Genomic DNA, 22,343 nt, shown 5'->3' with positions numbered 1-22,343 from the left:
GTGCTGCAATTGTGTCAATTGCCCCTATATGATTAGGGATGATGATCTTTCGTGAATCCAGCCTCTGGCAAAATAATCTGAATCCAACAATACCTGACATGCGATTCTACATATGTGATTTATTTATTATCATGCCCGTGTAACCTGTGGTATGTTGGTGAAATAACTTGGGACGTCAAAACACGCCTAAACCAACATAGGTATACCATAAGAAAACAGAGGCTGGATTTACCTGTGTCCAAACATTTTAAGGATGCAGGACACTCTGAGCGTCATTTGAAATTCAGAATACTTGAGTGAGTGCCTTTGTCCAGAAGGGGTGGAGATAGGACGATATGTTTAAAAAGAAGAGAGCTCTACTGGATCTTTGAGTTACAAACTCTTAAACCCAGAGGCCTCAATGTGGAATTCAGGGCTGTATGAATCTCACTGCTGCTTTTCTCTTTTTTCCTTTTTTTTCCTCCCTTTTTTTTTTGTCTTCCCTTCCTTCCTTTTCTTGTTTTCCCCTCCACCATTCCTGTTCCTTTCCTCCCTTTTCCCTCCATGGTTCTGACGAATTCTGGTCTCTGATTTCCCTCTCTCGTATAGGTTTTATAAATGTGCAATCATTAATTGATCTATGTTTTATTTATTTTTTATATATAGATGAATATACTAACCTTTTCAACAATGAATTACCTCCTTGGAAGCTACAAGACAGCAGGACCACACTGGTGGTTATGGATATGTGCAAAAATTTTATTTATATTTTGTGTATAATGCTGTATGCATGCAATCACATTGAGACATATGACGACACAGACATGATTTGACCTTGCATTGATCATTCTAATAATATGGGACCTTTGGCATAGTGCAGACTGACACCGGTTGGAGGTCTTGTATCTGTGCGTATTGGATCCATAGGGTATTATACAGTCTGAGTATGATTAGATGTTATCTCAGAATGGGGATTGGGATGCAGATTCGCCTCACGGTGACGGTGGTATCTCTTGATCCCAATTGGGCATGCTGCCCCCGAACGGGTGACGCCATGCCCCCTGAGAGAATGTGTGACTGTCTATGACAAGTGGACTATTATATATACAACTGTTGATATATGATGTTATGGGAGTATGTTTGTAAGGGTGATAATGGTCGGATGCCACTAGCCCGATCTGTATTGTTTGACTCCCACCTGCTGAGTAATCACTAAAGAAATAGTATAGTATGGATTGTCCGCTTGTATGAATGGCGGTCATGTGACTCTGTCATGTGATTGACAGACTGTTTCCACCTTTCTTTGGGATGGAGCATGCTCAGTTGACGCTTAGCGCGAGGTCGCCATCCTGGTTTTGGGCGCCTATGTCTTCTATGTGATAGAACAAGCTTGCGGGATGAGAAGCATTTCACGCCTGCGCACTACGCAATCTCGGACGCCGATCAGATCCTGCCGCCTCAAGCTACATGTGAGAACTTTAGATTGGATGAATTATTTGTTTTTAGTTAACACGATCATGTACATCTGAGTTGTGATGTTGATTAATGATGTTATGCTCTGTAATCAGATAAATTTATGGACACAAAATTTGGCACATAGCACTTTACGACTTATTGTCTGTTTTTAGTGAGATAAAATTATGCACATTTTCTTGTATATTGTTTTAACACAGTTTTTTTTAGATATTGATGTGTAATTATGTAATCACTTTGCTAATTATGTATGCTATATATGCTCTTGATTTTGCACTATGTATTATGGCTTGACAAAGGCTCCATGGAGTGAGCTGAAACGTTGCTGTTACCACATGGGTGAATAAAATACCCTTTTTTTCACTGATATTTGAGTGCTGCCTTGGCCTTTTTTGCATATATATATATATATAGTATAAAAAACTACTAGCAGCACCACCTTTGGAGCAAACGAAAGTGGGTGCAAAGTCCAAGTACGGTAACTAGAGCTTACCCACTAGTAGACAATAGAAAAAAATCGGACAGCACTCCAGACGGTTTCTTCAGTAAAACAGGTAGTGTTTATTCACCCATGTGGTGGCAGCAAAAAAGCGAAGTTTCGGCTCTACATGAGCCTTTCTCAAGCCAGGCTTGAGAAAGGCTCATGTAGAGCCGAAACGTCGCTTTTTTGCTGCCACCACATGGGTGAATAAACACTACCTGTTTTACTGAAGAAACCGTCTGGAGTGCTGTCAGATTTTTTCTATTTTATATATATATATATATATATATATATATATATATATATACATATACAGTCGTGGCCAAAAGTTTTGAGAATTACATAAATATTGGAAATTTGAAAAGTTGCTTCTATAAAGAGGACCTTTCACTAGTTTAAAAACTAAAAACTATATCAGTGGGCAGAGCGGCACCCAGGTGTCCCCCTGCACTTACTAGTATGTCTGGGCATAGCCGGGAGTCCCAGGCTATGAGCTGTGCGCTGCGATTGGCCAGCGCTACAGCAAGGGACACGCCTAATACAAAAACTCCGTCCAGTACAACAGAGGGAGCTGCAGACACCGGAGCCTATACCGGGCGAACGGAGCAGCGGACAGACATACTAGTAAGTGCAGGGGGACCCCTGGGCACCGCTCTGCCCACTGATATAGTTAGTTTTTAGTTTTTAAACTAGTGAAAGGTCCTCTTTAAGTTTTTATAATAGCAATTTGCATATACTCTAGAATGTTATGAAGAGTGATCAGATGAATTGCATAGTCCTTCTTTGCCATGAAAATTAACTTAATCCCCCAAAAAACTTTCCACTGCATTTCATTGCCGTCATTAAAGGACCTGCTGAGATCATTTTCAGTAATCGTCTTGTTAACTCAGGTGAGAATGTTGGGTTAAAATGGCAGACTTTACCTGTTAAAAGGAGGGTGATGCTTGAAATCATTGTTCTTCCATTGTTAACCATGGTAACCTGCAAAGAAACGCGTGCAGCCATCATTGCGTTGCATAAAAATGGCTTCACAGGCAAGGATATTGTGGCTACTAAGATTGCACTTCAATCAACAATTTATAGGATCATCAAGAACTTCAAGGAAAGAGGTTCAATTCTTGTTAAGAAGGCTTCAGGGCATCCAAGAAAGTCCAGCAAGCGCCAGTATCGTCTCCTAAAGAGGATTCAGCTGCGGCATCGGAGTGCCACCAGTGCAGAGCTTGCTCAGGAATGGCAGCAGGCAGGTGTGAGCGCATCTGCACGCACAGTGAGGCAAAGACGTTTGGAAGATGGCCTGGTGTCAAGAAGGGCAGCAAAGAAGCCACTTCTCTCCAAAAAAAACATCAGGGACAGATTGATCTTCTGCAGAAAATATGGTGAATGGACTGCTGAGGACTGGGGCAAAGTGATATTCTCCGATGAAGCCTCTTTCCGATTGTTTGGGGCATCAGGAAAAAGGCTTGTCCGGAGAAGAAAAGGTGAGCGCTACCATCAGTCGTGTGTCATGCCAACAGTACAGCATCCTGAGACCATTTCATGTGTGGGGTTGCTTCTCATCCAAGGGAGTGGGCTCACTCGCAATTTTGCCCAAAAACACAGCCATGAATAAAGAATGGTACCAAAACACCCTCCAACAGCAACTTCTTCCAGCAACCCAACAACAGTTTGGTGAAGAACAATGCATTTTCCAGCACGATGGAGCACGGTGCCATAAGGCAAAAGTGATAACTAAGTGGTTCGGGGACCAAAATGTTGTCATTTTGGGTCCATGGCCTGGAAACTCCCCAGATCTTAATCCCATTGAGAACTTGTGGTCATTCCTCAAGAGGCGGGTGGACAAACAAAAACCCACTAATTCTGACAAACTCCAAGAAGTGATTATGAAAGAATGGGTTGCTATCAGTCAGGAATTGGCCCAGAAGTTGATTGAGGGCCAACACTGCAAATACTGACTCTTTGCATAAATGTCATGTAATTGTCGATAAAAGCCTTTGAAACGTATGAAGTGCGTGTAATTATATTTCACTACATCACAGAAACAACTGAAACAATGATCTAAAAGCAGTTTAGCAGCAAACTTTGCGAAAAATAATATTTGTGTAATTCTCAAAACTTTTGGCCACGACTGTATATATACATATATATATAAAGAATTTAAATGACCCCATCCCCCTAAATTAATATTAAAAAAATAATAATAAATATAAATATCATAGGCATCACCGCATCAGAAAATGAGCATACTATTAAAATCTAAAAATATTTATCTGATATGGAGAATAGTGTCATGAAAAAGAAAATATCAAAATGGCTGATACGCCATTTTTTTATCGCTTCACCAAGACTAAAAGATGAACAGAAATTGACCAAAAAGTCATACACACCTCAAAATGGTATAAATAAAAACTACAGATCATCCCCCCAAACATGAGCCCTCACACAGCTCTGTAGACATATAAAAATGTTACGGGGGTCAGAATATGGCAATAAAAGGAAACAAACACTTTTTCCAAAGTTTTTTTGGGCGCTATTAAAACACAAGAAAAACTATATAAATGTAATTTCACTGAAATCATACTGACCCAGAGAATGAATTTGTTTAGAATTTTTGGCTATTTTTATTTTTCATTCCGGCAGTATTATACCATTGACACTGAAATACTATTTTGTTCCCTTCTGTAGCAGTCGACACAAAAAATAAGACCTCCTATATAAATAGGTAACCCATAATTTATTAATTTTAATAATAATAAAATAATAATTTATTAACCCATAATCCTTATTAATAATTATTCTGACTCCGATTGTTGTAATAGCGATTTATCCCCAGTGATCCCTCTATGCGTGGCCTGTATAGGCAGATATAATACCTGCGGACAATCCTTATTAGATAGATTGAACTCACCAACACTGAGTTTATCCGTGTAAGTTGCTTTATTCTGTAAGCCTGATAACAGAGTACAGCAGAACAGATGGTTTCTGGTATTGTGTGGTCAAAAAATGATGCGTTTGTAAGCTTACATGACATGTGTACCTGTGCAAATGCCTGGAGCAGTATGAAGAAACAGAAAGTGAGGCACACAGAAGAAGGCGTGGAGCAATGAAAGGAGTCACAGATATCACGAACAGAAAAACAAGTGCAATACCAAAAACGGCCACTAGATGGGAGCATATAACCAAATGTAGAATATCATATGAATTAAACTATTTAAATGTAACTGCGTAGCAGCACACTACCCGTCGGGAATTGAAAGTGTCACTATATAAACCATAGCGGTAGTAATATAATTGCATATAAATAACAGTGCAATTTGCTTGAAGTCCGAGGACCTGAAAAACATAAAGAGAACAGGCATATAATGCAACAACTAAAATGTAAGGCTTCAAGTGTATCAATTAAAGTTCAAACACTTGAAGTTTCAAGCAGGATTTAGCAGCCTAGACAAATAAGTTCATTCTTCAAAGGGCAAGAGCAGAATAAGTTCCGTAATAGGTCTGATGAAAGTCTTTACAGTCCCTTGTCTTTCAACTTTCACCTCCACCTTGCGTACCTTACCATCATCACTAGGAACGCTCTTCACAATAAGTCCCATAGGCCACTCGATTCTTTCGGCTTGCTGGTCCTTGAGCAGAACGAGATCTCCAACTTGTATGTTAGTGCCCTGTCGTTGCCATTTCCTGGGTCCTTGCAGAGTGGAAAGATACTCCATCTTCCAACGATTCCAAAAGTGGTAGGCAAGGGTTTGTACTCGCTTCCATTGATCAAACCATAGATTTCCGTCTTTAAAGTTTCCAGTTGGAACAGGAATGGACCCAAGCTTCTGGGTAAGCAGCGTAGCTGGGGTAAGGATAGTTGGATTCTCTGGATCTGTAGACACTGGAACAAGTGGTCTTGAGTAGGGATGAGCGAACTCGAACTGTATAGTTCGGGTTCGTACCGAATTTTGGGGTGTCCGTGACACGGACCCGAACCCGGCATTTTCGTAAAAGTCCGGGTTCGGGTTCGGTGTTCGTCGCTTTCTTGGCGCTTTTGTGACACTTTCTTGGCGCTTTTTGAAAGGCTGCAAAGCAGCCAATCAACAAGCGTCATACTACTTGCCCCAAGAGGCCGTCACAGCCATGCCTACTATTGGCATGGCTGTGATTGGCCAGAGCACTATGTGACCCAGCCTCTATTTGAGCTGGAGTCACATAGCGCCGCCCGTCACTCTGCTCTGATTAGCGTAGGGAGAGGTTGCGGCTGCGACAGTAGGGCGAGATTAGGCAGATTAACTCCTCCAAAGGACTTGATTATTGATCGATCTGCAGCTGTGGGTCATTGAGCTGCTGATACTCAATTGCTCACTGTTTTTAGGCTGCCCAGACCGTTTGTCAGTCACTTTTTTCTGGGGTGATCGGCAGCCATTTTGTGTCTTGTGGTGCGCCAGCACAAGCTGCGACCAAGTGCATTTAACCCTCAATGGTGTGGTTGTTTTTTGGCTAAAGCCTACATCAGGGTGAAGCTGTCACACCAAGTGCATTTAACCAGCAATAGTCTGTTTATTTTTTGGCCATATACTACATCAGGGGCAAGCTGCGCCCGTCACCAAGTGCATTTAACCCTCAATGGTGTGGTTGTTTTTTGGCTAAAGCCTACATCAGGGTGAAGCTGTCACACCAAGTGCATTTAACCAGCAATAGTCTGTTTATTTTTTGGCCATATACTACATCAGGGGCAAGCTGTGCCCGTCACCAAGTGCATTTAACCCTCAATGGTGTGGTTGTTTTTTGGCTAAAGCCTACATCAGGGTGAAGCTGTCACACCAAGTGCATTTAACCAGCAATAAACTGTTTATTTTTTGGCCATATACTACATCAGGGGCAAGCTGCGCCTGTCACCAAGTGCATTTAACCCTCAATGGGGTGGTTGTTTTTTGGCTAAAGCCTACATCAGGGTGAAGCTGTCACACCAAGTGCATTTAACCAGCAATAGTCTGTTTATTTTTTGGCCATATACTACATCAGGGGCAAGCTGCGCCCGTCACCAAGTGCATTTAACCCTCAGTAGTGTGGTTGGTCAAGCTGTCACACCAAGTGCATTTAACCAGCAATAGTCTGTTCATTTTTTGGCCATATACTACATCAGGGGCAAGCTGCGCCTGTCACCAAGTGCATTTAACCCTCAGTAGTGTGGTTGGTCAAGCTGTCACACCAAGTGCATTTAACCAGCAATAGTGTGGTTATTTTTTGGCCATATCCCAGTCTAATTCTGTCAGTAAATCTATACCTGTCACCCAGCGCCTAAATACTAGGCCTCAAATTTATATCCCGCTAAATCTGTCGTTACTGCTGTACTGTTGTGGCTGGGCAAGTTATTTAGTGTCCGTCAAAGCACATTTTTTGTTCTGGGTTGAAATACAATTCCCAATTTAGCAATTTCCTAATTTTGTGGTTTCTGCTGTATCAGAGCTATTTGAAATCTATCCCTAAAAGGGTATATAATATTCAAGGTGCACATAGGGTCATTCAGAATAACTTCACACACACGCTACTGTGCATTTCCAAGTCTAATTCTGTCAGTAAATCTATACCTGTCACCCAGCGCCTAAATACTAGGCCTCAAATTTATATCCCGCTAAATCTGTCGTTACTGCTGTACTGTTGTGGCTGGGCAAGTTATTTAGTGTCCGTCAAAGCACATTTTTTGTTCTGGGTTGAAATACAATTCCCAATTTAGCAATTTCCTAATTTAGTGGTTTCTGCTGTATCAGAGCTATTTGAAATCTATCCCTAAAAGGGTATATAATATTCAAGGTGCACATAGGGTCATTCAGAATAACTTCACACACACGCTACTGTGCATTTCCAAGTCTAATTCTGTCAGTAAATCTATACCTGTCACCCAGCGCATAAATACTAGGCCTCAAATTTATATCCCGCTAAATCTGTCGTTACTGCTGTACTGTTCTGGCTGGGCAAGTTATTTACTGTCCGTCAAAGCACATTTTTTGTTCTAGGTTGAAATACAATTCCCAATTTAGCAATTTCCTAATTTAGTGGTTTCTGCTGTATCAGAGCTATTTGAAATCTATCCCTAAAAGGGTATATAATATTCAAGGTGCACATAGGGTCATTCAGAATAACTTCACACACACGCTACTGTGCATTTCCAAGTCTAATTCCGTCAGTAAATCTATACCTGTCACCCAGCGCCTAAATACTAGGTCTCAAATTTATATCCCGCTAAATCTGTCGTTACTGCTGTACTGTTCTGGCTGGGCAAGTTATTTAGTGTCCGTCAAAGCACATTTTTTGTTCTGGGTTGAAATACAATTCCCAATTTAGCAATTTCCTAATTTAGTGGTTTCTGCTGTATCAGAGCTATTTGAAATCTATCCCTAAAAGGGTATATAATATTCAAGGTGCACATAGGGTCATTCAGAATAACTTCACACACACGCTACTGTGCATTTCCAAGTCTAATTCCGTCAGTAAATCTATACCTGTCACCCAGCGCCTAAATACTAGGCCTCAAATTTATATCCCGCTAAATCTGTCGTTACTGCTGTACTGTTGTGGCTGGGCAAGTTATTTAGTGTCCGTCAAAGCACATTTTTTGTTCTGGGTTGAAATACAATTCCCAATTTAGCAATTTCCTAATTTAGTGGTTTCTGCTGTATCAGAGCTATTTGAAATCTATCCCTAAAAGGGTATATAATATTCAAGGTGCACATAGGGTCATTCAGAATAACTTCACACACACGCTACTGTGCATTTCCAAGTCTAATTCTGTCAGTAAATCTATACCTGTCACCCAGCGCCTAAATACTAGGCCTTAAATTTATATTCAGCTGATTTTGAATACAATACATTGGGCCAAATAATATTTTTGTTGTTGTGGTGAACGATAACAATGAGGAAAACATCTAGTAAGGGACGCGGACGTGGACATGGTCGTGGTGGTGTTAGTGGACCCTCTGGTGCTGGGAGAGGACGAGGCCATTCTGCCACATCCACACGTCCTAGTGTACCAACTACCTCAGGTCCCAGTAGCCGCCAGAATTTACAGCAATATATGGTGGGGCCCAATGCCGTTCTAAGGATGGTAAGGCCTGAGCAGGTACAGGCATTAGTCAATTGGGTGGCCGACAGTGGATCCAGCACGTTCACATTATCTCCCACCCAGTCTTCTGCAGAAAGCGCACAGATGGCGCCTGAAAACCAACCCCATCAGTCTGCCACATCACCCCCATGCATACCAGGGAAACTGTCTCAGCCTCAAGTTATGCAGCAGTCTCTTATGCTGTTTGAAGACTCCGCTGGCAGGGTTTCCCAAGGGCACCCACCTAGCCCTTCCCCAGCGGTGAAGGACATAGAATGCACTGACGCACAACCACTTATGTTTCCTGATGATGAGGACATGGTAATACCACCTCAGCATGTCTCTGATGATGACGAAACACAGGTGCCAACTGCTGCGTCTTTCTGCAGTGTGCAGACTGAACAGGAGGTCAGGGATCAAGACTGGGTGGAAGACGATGCAGGGGACGATGAGGTCCTAGACCCCACATGGAATGAAGGTCGTGCCACTGACTTTCACAGTTCGGAGGAAGAGGCAGTGGTGAGACCGAGCCAACAGCATAGCAAAAGAGGGAGCAGTGGGCAAAAGCAGAATACCCACCGCCAAGAGACTCCGCCTGCTACTGACCGCCGCCATCTTGGACCGAGCACCCCAAAGGCAGCTTCAAGGAGTTCCCTGGCATGGCACTTCTTCAAACAATGTGCTGACGGCAAGACCCGAGTGGTTTGCACGCTGTGCCATCAGAGCCTGAAGCGAGGCATTAACGTTCTGATCCCTAGCACAACCTGCATGACCAGGCACCTGCATGCAAAGCATGAACTGCAGTGGAGTAAACACTAGGGATGAGCGAACTCGAACTGTATAGTTCAGGTTCGTACCGAATTTTGGGGTGTCCGTGACACGGACCTGAACCCGGACATTTTCGTAAAAGTCCGCGTTCGGGTTCGGTGTTCGTCGCTTTCTTGGCGCTTTTGTGACGCTTTCTTGGCGCTTTTTGAAAGGCTGCAAAGCAGCCAATCAACAAGCGTCATACTACTTGCCCCAAGAGGCCGTCACAGCCATGCCTACTATTGGCATGGCTGTGATTGGCCAGAGCACCATGTGACCCAGCCTCTATTTAAGCTGGAGTCACATAGCGCCGCCCGTCACTCTGCTCTGATTAGCGTAGGGAGAGGTTGCGGCTGCGACAGTAGGGCGAGATTAGGCAGATTAACTCCTCCAAAGGACTTCACTTGATTAATCGATCGATCTGCAGCTGTGCATCATTGAGCTGCTGAAATTCAAATGCTCACTCACTGTTTTTAGGCTGCCCAGACCGTTTGTCAGTCACTTTTTTCTGGGGTGATCGGCGGCCATTTTGTGTCTTGTGCGGTGCTGCGACCAAGTGCATCCAAGCTGCGACCAAGTGCATTTAACCCTCAATGGTGTGGTTGTTTTTTGGCTAAAGCCTACATCAGGGTGAAGCTGTCACACCAAGTGCATTTAACCAGCAATAGTCTGTTCATTTTTTGGCCATATACTAAATCAGGGGCAAGCTGCGCCTGTCACCAAGTGCATTTAACCCTCAATGGTGTGGTTGTTTTTTGGCTAAAGCCTACATCAGGGTGAAGCTGTCACACCAAGTGCATTTAACCAGCAATAGTCTGTTTATTTTTTGGCCATATACTACATCAGGGGCAAGCTGCGCCCGTCACCAAGTGCATTTAACCCTCTGTAGTGTGGTTCGTCAAGCTGTGACACCAAGTGCATTTAACCAGCAATAGTCTGTTCATTTTTTGGCCATATACTACATCAGGGGCAAGCTGCGCCCGTCACCAAGTGCATTTAACCCTCAGTAGTGTGGTTGGTCAAGCTATCACACCAAGTGCATTTAACCAGCAATAGTCTGTTCATTTTTTGGCCATATACTAAATCAGGGGCAAGCTGCGCCCGTCACCAAGTGCATTTAACCAGCAATAGTCTGTTCATTTTTTGGCCATATACTACATCAGGGGCAAGCTGCGCCCGTCACCAAGTGCATTTAACCCTCAGTAGTGTGGTTGGTCAAGCTATCACACCAAGTGCATTTAACCAGCAATAGTCTGTTCATTTTTTGGCCATATACTAAATCAGGGGCAAGCTGCGCCCGTCACCAAGTGCATTTAACCAGCAATAGTCTGTTCATTTTTTGGCCATATACTACATCAGGGGCAAGCTGCGCCCGTCACCAAGTGCATTTAACCCTCAGTAGTGTGGTTGGTCAAGCTATCACACCAAGTGCATTTAACCAGCAATAGTCTGTTCATTTTTTGGCCATATACTACATCAGGGGCAAGCTGCGCCCGTCACCAAGTGCATTTAACCAGCAATAGTGTGGTTATTTTTTGGCCATATCCCAGTCTAATTCTGTCACTAAATCCATACCGGTCACCCAGCGCCTAAATACTAGGCCTCAAATTTATATCCCGCTAAATCTCTCGTTACCGCTGTCCTGTTGTGGCTGGGAAAGTTATTTAGTGTCCGTCAAAGCACATTTTTTGTTCTGGGTTGAAGTACAATTCCCAATTTAGCAATTTCATAATTTAGTGGTTCCTGCTATATCAGAGCTATTTGAAATCTATCCCTAAAAGGGTATATAATATTCAAGGTGCACATAGGGTCATTCAGAATAACTTCACACACACGCTACTGTGCATTTCCAAGTCTAATTCTGTCGCTAAATCCATACCGGTCACCCAGCGCCTAAATACTAGGCCTCAAATTTATATCCCGCTAAATCTCTCGTTACCGCTGTCCTGTTGTGGCTGGGAAAGTTATTTAGTGTCCGTCAAAGCACATTTTTTGTTCTGGGTTGAAATACAATTCCCAATTTAGCAATTTCATAATTTAGTGGTTTCTGCTATATCAGAGCTATTTGAAATCTATCCCTAAAAGGGTATATAATATTCAAGGTGCACATAGGGTCATTCAGAATAACTTCACACACACGCTACTGTGCATTTCCAAGTCTAATTCTGTCGCTAAATCCATACCGGTCACCCAGCGCCTAAATACTAGGCCTCAAATTTATATCCCGCTAAATCTCTCGTTACCGCTGTCCTGTTGTGGCTGGGAAAGTTATTTAGTGTCCGTCAAAGCACATTTTTTGTTCTGGGTTGAAGTACAATTCCCAATTTAGCAATTTCATAATTTAGTGGTTCCTGCTATATCAGAGCTATTTGAAATCTATCCCTAAAAGGGTATATAATATTCAAGGTGCACATAGGGTCATTCAGAATAACTTCACACACACGCTACTGTGCATTTCCAAGTCTAATTCTGTCGCTAAATCCATACCGGTCACCCAGCGCCTAAATACTAGGCCTCAAATTTATATCCCGCTAAATCTCTCGTTACCGCTGTCCTGTTGTGGCTGGGAAAGTTATTTAGTGTCCGTCAAAGCACATTTTTTGTTCTGGGTTGAAATACAATTCCCAATTTAGCAATTTCATAATTTAGTGGTTCCTGCTATATCAGAGCTATTTGAAATCTATCCCTAAAAGGGTATATAATATTCAAGGTGCACATAGGGTCATTCAGAATAACTTCACACACACGCTACTGTGCATTTCCAAGTCTAATTCTGTCGCTAAATCCATACCGGTCACCCAGCGCCTAAATACTAGGCCTCAAATTTATATCCCGCTAAATCTCTCGTTACCGCTGTCCTGTTGTGGCTGGGAAAGTTATTTAGTGTCCGTCAAAGCACATTTTTTGTTCTGGGTTGAAATACAATTCCCAATTTAGCAATTTCATAATTTAGTGGTTTCTGCTATATCAGAGCTATTTGAAATCTATCCCTAAAAGGGTATATAATATTCAAGGTGCACATAGGGTCATTCAGAATAACTTCACACACACGCTACTGTGCATTTCCAAGTCTAATTCTGTCGCTAAATCCATACCGGTCACCCAGCGCCTAAATACTAGGCCTCAAATTTATATCCCGCTAAATCTCTCGTTACCGCTGTCCTGTTGTGGCTGGGAAAGTTATTTAGTGTCCGTCAAAGCACATTTTTTGTTCTGGGTTGAAGTACAATTCCCAATTTAGCAATTTCATAATTTAGTGGTTCCTGCTATATCAGAGCTATTTGAAATCTATCCCTAAAAGGGTATATAATATTCAAGGTGCACATAGGGTCATTCAGAATAACTTCACACACACGCTACTGTGCATTTCCAAGTCTAATTCTGTCGCTAAATCCATACCGGTCACCCAGCGCCTAAATACTAGGCCTCAAATTTATATCCCGCTAAATCTCTCGTTACCGCTGTCCTGTTGTGGCTGGGAAAGTTATTTAGTGTCCGTCAAAGCACATTTTTTGTTCTGGGTTGAAATACAATTCCCAATTTAGCAATTTCATAATTTAGTGGTTTCTGCTATATCAGAGCTATTTGAAATCTATCCCTAAAAGGGTATATAATATTCAAGGTGCACATAGGGTCATTCAGAATAACTTCACACACACGCTACTGTGCATTTCCAAGTCTAATTCTGTCGCTAAATCCATACCGGTCACCCAGCGCCTAAATACTAGGCCTCAAATTTATATCCCGCTAAATCTCTCGTTACCGCTGTCCTGTTGTGGCTGGGAAAGTTATTTAGTGTCCGTCAAAGCACATTTTTTGTTCTGGGTTGAAGTACAATTCCCAATTTAGCAATTTCATAATTTAGTGGTTCCTGCTATATCAGAGCTATTTGAAATCTATCCCTAAAAGGGTATATAATATTCAAGGTGCACATAGGGTCATTCAGAATAACTTCACACACACGCTACTGTGCATTTCCAAGTCTAATTCTGTCGCTAAATCCATACCGGTCACCCAGCGCCTAAATACTAGGCCTCAAATTTATATCCCGCTAAATCTCTCGTTACCGCTGTCCTGTTGTGGCTGGGAAAGTTATTTAGTGTCCGTCAAAGCACATTTTTTGTTCTGGGTTGAAATACAATTCCCAATTTAGCAATTTCATAATTTAGTGGTTTCTGCTATATCAGAGCTATTTGAAATCTATCCCTAAAAGGGTATATAATATTCAAGGTGCACATAGGGTCATTCAGAATAACTTCACACACGCTACTGTGCATTTCCAAGTCTAATTCTGTTAGTAAATCCATACCGGTCACCCAGCGCCTAAATACTAGGCCTCAAATTTATATCCCGCTGAATTTGAATACAATACATTGGGCCAAATAATATTTTTGTTGTTGTGGTGAACCATAACAATGAGAAAAACATCTAGTAAGGGACGCGGACGTGGACATGGTCGTGGTGGTGTTAGTGGACCCTCTGGTGCTGGGAGAGGACGTGGCCGTTCTGCCACATCCACACGTCCTAGTGTACCAACTACCTCAGGTCCCAGTAGCCGCCAGAATTTACAGCGATATATGGTGGGGTCCAATGCCGTTCTAAGGATGGTAAGGCCTGAGCAGGTACAGGCATTAGTCAATTGGGTGGCCGACAGTGGATCCAGCACGTTCACATTATCTCCCACCCAGTCTTCTGCAGAAAGAGCACAGATGGCGCCTGAAAACCAACCCCATCAGTCTGTCACATCACCCCCATGCATACCAGGGAAACTGTCTCAGCCTCAAGTTATGCAGCAGTCTCTTATGCTGTTTGAAGACTCCGCTGGCAGGGTTTCCCAAGGGCATCCACCTAGCCCTTCCCCAGCGGTGAAAGATATAGAATGCACTGACGCACAACCACTTATGTTTCCTGATGATGAGGACATGGGAATACCACCTCAGCATGTCTCTGATGATGACGAAACACAGGTGCCAACTGCTGCGTCTTTCTGCAGTGTGCAGACTGAACAGGAGGTCAGGGATCAAGACTGGGTGGAAGACGATGCAGGGGATGATGAGGTCCTAGACCCCACATGGAATGAAGGTCGTGCCACTGACTTTCACAGTTCGGAGGAAGAGGCAGTGGTGAGACCGAGCCAACAGCGTAGCAAAAGAGGGAGCAGTGGGCAAAAGCAGAACACCCGCCGCCAAGAGACTCCGCCTGCTACTGCCCGCCGCCATCTGGGACCGAGCACCCCAAAGGCAGCTTCAAGGAGTTCCCTGGCATGGCACTTCTTCAAACAATGTGCTGACGACAAGACCCGAGTGGTTTGCACGCTGTGCCATCAGAGCCTTAAGCGAGGCATTAACGTTCTGAACCTGAGCACAACCTGCATGACCAGGCACCTGCATGCAAAGCATGAACTGCAGTGGAGTAAACACCTTGAAACCAAGGAAGTCACTCAGGCTCCCCCTGCTACCTCTTCTGCTGCTGCCGCCTCGGCCTCTTCTGCTGCTGCCGCCTCGGCCTCTTCCTCCGCCTCTGGAGGAACGTTGGCACCTGCCGCCCAGCAAACAGGGGATGTACCTCCAACACCACCACCACCACCTCCGTCACTAGGGATGAGCGAACTCGAACTGTATAGTTCGGGTTCGTACCGAATTTTGGGGTGTCCGTGACACGGACCCGAACCCGGACATTTTCGTAAAAGTCCGGGTTCGGGTTCGGTGTTCGTCGCTTTCTTCGCGCTTTTGTGACGCTTTCTTGGCGCTTTTTGAAAGGCTGCAAAGCAGCCAATCAACAAGCGTCATACTACTTGCCCCAAGAGGCCATCACAGCCATGCCTACTATTGGCATGGCTGTGATTGGCCAGAGCACCATGTGACCCAGCCTCTATTTAAGCTGGAGTCACATAGCGCCGCCCGTCACTCTGCTCTGATTAGCGTAGGGAGAGGTTGCGGCTGCGACAGTAGGGCGAGATTAGGCAGATTAACTCCTCCAAAGGACTTGATTAACTGATCGATCTGCAGCTGTGGATCATTGAGCTGCTGATCCTCAATTGCTCACTGTTTTTAGGCTGCACAGACCGTTTGTCAGTCTCATTTTTCTGGGGTGATCGGCGGCCATTTTGTGTCTTGTGGTGCGCCAGCACAAGCTGCGACCAAGTGCATTTAACCCTCAATGGTGTGGTTGTTTTTTGGCTAAAGCCTACATCAGGGTGAAGCTGTGACACCAAGTGCATTTAACCAGCAATAGTCTGTTCATTTTTTGGCCATATACAAAATCAGGGGCAAGCTGCGCCTGTCACCAAGTGCATTTAACCCTCAATGGTGTGGTTGTTTTTTGGCTAAAGCCTACATCAGGGTGAAGCTGTCACACCAAGTGCATTTAACCAGCAATAGTCTGTTCATTTTTTGGCCATATACAAAATCAGGGGCAAGCTGCGCCTGTCACCAAGTGCATTTAACCCTCAATGGTGTGGTTGTTTTTTGGCTAAAGCCTACATCAGGGTGAAGCTGTCACACCAAGTGCATTTAACCAGCAATAGTCTGTTCATTTTTTGGCCATATACAAAATCAGGGGCAAGCTGCGCCTGTCACCAAGTGCATTTAACCCTCAATGGTGTGGTTGTTTTTTGGCTAAAGCCTACATCAGGGTGAAGCTGTCACACCAAGTGCATTTAACCAGCAATAGTCTGTTCATTTTTTGGCCATATCCCAGTCTAATTCTGTCACTAAATCCATACCGGTCACCCAGCGCCTAAATACTAGGCCTCAAATTTATATCCAGCTAAATCTGTCCCTAGTGCTGTAGCTGGGCGAGTTATTTAGTGTCCGTTCAAGCACATTTCTTGTTCTGGGTTGAAATACAATTCCCAATTTAGCAATTTCATAATTTAGTGGTTCCTGCTATATCAGAGCTCTTTGAAATCTATCCCAAAAAGGGTATATAATATTGAAGGTGCACATAGGGTCATTCAGAGTAACTTCACACACACCCGCTACTGTGTATTTCCAAGTCTAATTCTGTCACTAAATCCATACCGGTGACCCAGCGCCTAAATACTAGGCCTCAAATTTAATTCCCTCTAAATCTCTCGTTACCCACCGCTGTACTGTTGTTGCTGGGCAAGATATTTAGTGTCCGTCAAAGCACATTTTTTGTTCTGGGTTGAAGTACAATTCCCAATTTAGCAATTTCATAATTTAGTGGTTTCTGCTATATCAGAGCTATTTGAAATCTATCCCAAAAAGGGTATATAATATTGAAGGTGCACATAGGGTCATTCAGAATAACTTCACACACACCCGCTACTGTGTATTTCCAAGTCTAATTCTGTCACTAAACCCATACCTGTCACCCAGCGCCTAAATACTAGGCCTCAAATTTAAATCCCTCTAAATCTCTCGTTACCGTTGTCCTGTTGTAGCTGGGAAAGTTATTTAGTGCCCGTCAAAGCACATTTTTTGTTCTGGGTTGAAGTACAATTCCCAATTTAGCAATTTCATAATTTAGTGGTTCCTGCTATATCAGAGCTATTTGAAATCTATCCCAAAAAGGGTATATAATATTGAAGGTGCACATAGGGTCATTCAGAATAACTTCACACACACCCGCTACTGTGTATTTCCAAGTCTAATTCTGTCACTAAATCCATACCGGTGACCCAGCGCCTAAATACTAGGCCTCAAATTTAATTCCCTCTAAATCTCTCGTTACCCACCGGTGTACTGTTGTTGCTGGGCAAGATATTTAGTGTCCGTCAAAGCACATTTTTTGTTCTGGGTTGAAGTACAATTCCCAATTTAGCAATTTCATAATTTAGTGGTTTCTGCTATATCAGAGCTATTTGAAATCTATCCCAAAAAGGGTATATAATATTGAAGGTGCACATAGGGTCATTCAGAATAACTTCACACACACCCGCTACTGTGTATTTCCAAGTCTAATTCTGTCACTAAACCCATACCTGTCACCCAGCGCCTAAATACTAGGCCTCAAATTTAAATCCCTCTAAATCTCTCGTTACCGTTGTCCTGTTGTAGCTGGGAAAGTTATTTAGTGCCCGTCAAAGCACATTTTTTGTTCTGGGTTGAAGTACAATTCCCAATTTAGCAATTTCATAATTTAGTGGTTCCTGCTATATCAGAGCTATTTGAAATCTATCCCAAAAAGGGTATATAATATTGAAGGTGCACATAGGGTCATTCAGAATAACTTCACACACACCCGCTACTGTGTATTTCCAAGTCTAATTCTGTCACTAAATCCATACCGGTGACCCAGCGCCTAAATACTAGGCCTCAAATTTAATTCCCTCTAAATCTCTCGTTACCCACCGCTGTACTGTTGTTGCTGGGCAAGATATTTAGTGTCCGTCAAAGCACATTTTTTGTTCTGGGTTGAAGTACAATTCCCAATTTAGCAATTTCATAATTTAGTGGTTTCTGCTATATCAGAGCTATTTGAAATCTATCCCTAAAAGGGTATATAATATTGAAGGTGCACATAGGGTCATTCAGAATAACTTCACACACACCCGCTACTGTGTATTTCCAAGTCTAATTCTGTCACTAAACCCATACCTGTCACCCAGCGCCTAAATACTAGGCCTCAAATTTATATCCAGCTAAATCTGTCCCTAGTGCTGTAGCTGGGCGAGTTATTTAGTGTCCGTTCAAGCACATTTCTTGTTCTGGGTTGAAGTACAATTCCCAATTTAGCAATTTCATAATTTAGTGGTTCCTGCTATATCAGAGCTCTTTGAAATCTATCCCAAAAAGGGTATATAATATTGAAGGTGCACATAGGGTCATTCAGAAGTAACTTCACACACACCCGCTACTGTGTATTTCCAAGTCTAATTCTGTCACTAAATCCATACCGGTGACCCAGCGCCTAAATACTAGGCCTCAAATTTAATTCCCTCTAAATCTCTCGTTACCCACCGCTGTACTGTTGTTGCTGGGCAAGATATTTAGTGTCCGTCAAAGCACATTTTTTGTTCTGGGTTGAAGTACAATTCCCAATTTAGCAATTTCATAATTTAGTGGTTTCTGCTATATCAGAGCTATTTGAAATCTATCCCAAAAAGGGTATATAATATTGAAGGTGCACATAGGGTCATTCAGAATAACTTCACACACACCCGCTACTGTGTATTTCCAAGTCTAATTCTGTCACTAAACCCATACCTGTCACCCAGCGCCTAAATACTAGGCCTCAAATTTAAATCCCTCTAAATCTCTCGTTACCGTTGTCCTGTTGTAGCTGGGAAAGTTATTTAGTGCCCGTCAAAGCACATTTTTTGTTCTGGGTTGAAGTACAATTCCCAATTTAGCAATTTCATAATTTAGTGGTTCCTGCTATATCAGAGCTATTTGAAATCTATCCCAAAAAGGGTATATAATATTGAAGGTGCACATAGGGTCATTCAGAATAACTTCACACACACCGCTACTGTGTATTTCCAAGTCTAATTCTGTCACTAAATCCATACCGGTGACCCAGCGCCTAAATACTAGGCCTCAAATTTAATTCCCTCTAAATCTCTCGTTACCCACCGCTGTACTGTTGTTGCTGGGCAAGATATTTAGTGTCCGTCAAAGCACATTTTTTGTTCTGGGTTGAAGTACAATTCCCAATTTAGCAATTTCATAATTTAGTGGTTTCTGCTATATCAGAGCTATTTGAAATCTATCCCTAAAAGGGTATATAATATTGAAGGTGCACATAGGGTCATTCAGAATAACTTCACACACACCCGCTACTGTGTATTTCCAAGTCTAATTCTGTCACTAAACCCATACCTGTCACCCAGCGCCTAAATACTAGGCCTCAAATTTAAATCCCTCTAAATCTCTCGTTACCGTTGTCCTGTTGTAGCTGGGAAAGTTATTTAGTGCCCGTCAAAGCACATTTTTTGTTCTGGGTTGAAGTACAATTCCCAATTTAGCAATTTCATAATTTAGTGGTTCCTGCTATATCAGAGCTATTTGAAATCTATCCCAAAAAGGGTATATAATATTGAAGGTGCACATTGGGTCATTCAGAATAACTTCACACACACGCTTCTGTGCATTTCCAAGTCTAATTCTGTCACTAAATCCATACCGGTGACCCAGCGCCTAAATACTAGGCCTCAAATTTAATTCCCTCTAAATCTCTCGTTACCCACCGCTGTACTGTTGTTGCTGGGCAAGATATTTAGTGTCCGTCAAAGCACATTTTTTGTTCTGGGTTGAAGTACAATTCCCAATTTAGCAATTTCATAATTTAGTGGTTTCTGCTATATCAGAGCTATTTGAAATCTATCCCTAAAAGGGTATATAATATTGAAGGTGCACATAGGGTCATTCAGAATAACTTCACACACACCCGCTACTGTGTATTTCCAAGTCTAATTCTGTCACTAAATCCATACCGGTGACCCAGCGCCTAAATACTAGGCCTCAAATTTAATTCCCTCTAAATCTCTCGTTACCCACCGTTGTACTGTTGTTGCTGGGCAAGATATTTAGTGTCCGTCAAAGCACATTTTTTGTTCTGGGTTGAAGTACAATTCCCAATTTAGCAATTTCATAATTTAGTGGTTTCTGCTATATCAGAGCTATTTGAAATCTATCCCTAAAAGGGTATATAATATTCAAGGTGCACATTGGGTCATTCAGAATAACTTCACACACACACGCTTCTGTGCATTTCCAAGTCTAATTCTGTCACTAAATCCATACCGGTCACCCAGCGCCTAAATACTAGGCCTCAAATTTATATCCCGCTGAATTTGAATACAATACATTGGGCCAAATAATATATTTGTTGTTGTGGTGAACCATAACAATGAGAAAAACATCTAGTAAGGGACGCGGACGTGGACATGGTCGTGGTGGTGTTAGTGGACCCTCTGGTGCTGGGAGAGGACGTGGCCGTTCTGCCACATCCACACGTCCTAGTGTACCAACTACCTCAGGTCCCAGTAGCCGCCAGAATTTACAGCGATATATGGTGGGGCCCAATGCCGTTCTAAGGATGGTAAGGCCTGAGCAGGTACAGGCATTAGTCAATTGGGTGGCCGACAGTGGATCCAGCACGTTCACATTATCTCCCACCCAGTCTTCTGCAGAAAGCGCACAGATGGCGCCTGAAAACCAACCCCATCAGTCTGTCACATCACCCCCATGCATACCAGGGAAACTGTCTCAGCCTCAAGTTATGCAGCAGTCTCTTATGCTGTTTGAAGACTCCGCTGGCAGGGTTTCCCAAGGGCATCCACCTAGCCCTTCCCCAGCGGTGAAAGACATAGAATGCACTGACGCACAACCACTTATGTTTCCTGATGATGAGGACATGGGAATACCACCTCAGCATGTCTCTGATGATGACGAAACACAGGTGCCAACTGCTGCGTCTTTCTGCAGTGTGCAGACTGAACAGGAGGTCAGGGATCAAGACTGGGTGGAAGACGATGCAGGGGACGATGAGGTCCTAGACCCCACATGGAATGAAGGTCGTGCCACTGACTTTCACAGTTCGGAGGAAGAGGCAGTGGTGAGACCGAGCCAACAGCGTAGCAAAAGAGGGAGCAGTGGGCAAAAGCAGAACACCCGCCGCCAAGAGACTCCGCCTGCTACTGACCGCCGCCATCTGGGACCGAGCACCCCAAAGGCAGCTTCAAGGAGTTCCCTGGCATGGCACTTCTTCAAACAATGTGCTGACGACAAGACCCGAGTGGTTTGCACGCTGTGCCATCAGAGCCTGAAGCGAGGCATTAACGTTCTGAACCTGAGCACAACCTGCATGACCAGGCACCTGCATGCAAAGCATGAACTGCAGTGGAGTAAACACCTTAAAACCAAGGAAGTCACTCAGGCTCCCCCTGCTACCTCTTCTGCTGCTGCCGCCTCGGCCTATTCTGCTGCTGCCGCCTCGGCCTCTTCCTCCGCCTCTGGAGGAACGTTGGCACCTGCCGCCCAGCAAACAGGGGATGTACCACCAACACCACCACCACCACCTCCGTCACCAAGCGTCTCAACCATGTCACACGCCAGCGTTCAGCTCTCCATCTCACAAACATTTGATAGAAAGCGTAAATTCCCACCTAGCCACCCTCGATCCCTGGCCCTGAATGCCAGCATTTCTAAACTACTGGCCTATGAAATGCTGTCATTTAGGCTGGTGGACACAGACAGCTTCAAACAGCTCATGTCGCTTGCTGTCCCACAGTATGTTGTTCCCAGCCGGCACTACTTCTCCAAGAGAGCCGTGCCTTCCCTGCACAACCAAGTATCCGATAAAATCAAGTGTGCACTGCGCAACGCCATCTGTAGCAAGGTCCACCTAACCACAGATACGTGGACCAGTAAGCACGGCCAGGGACGCTATATCTCCCTAACTGCACACTGGGTAAATGTAGTGGCAGCTGGGCCCCAGGCGGAGAGCTGTTTGGCGCACGTCCTTCCGCCGCCAAGGATCGCAGGGCAACATTCTTTGCCTCCTGTTGCCACCTCCTCCTTCTCGGCTTCCTCCTCCTCTTCTTCCACCTGC

This window comes from Bufo gargarizans, chromosome 5 (genome assembly GCF_014858855.1).
Source record: "Bufo gargarizans isolate SCDJY-AF-19 chromosome 5, ASM1485885v1, whole genome shotgun sequence".
Classification (NCBI taxonomy): Eukaryota; Metazoa; Chordata; class Amphibia; order Anura; family Bufonidae; genus Bufo; species Bufo gargarizans.
This window is presented reverse-complemented; position numbering follows the sequence as displayed.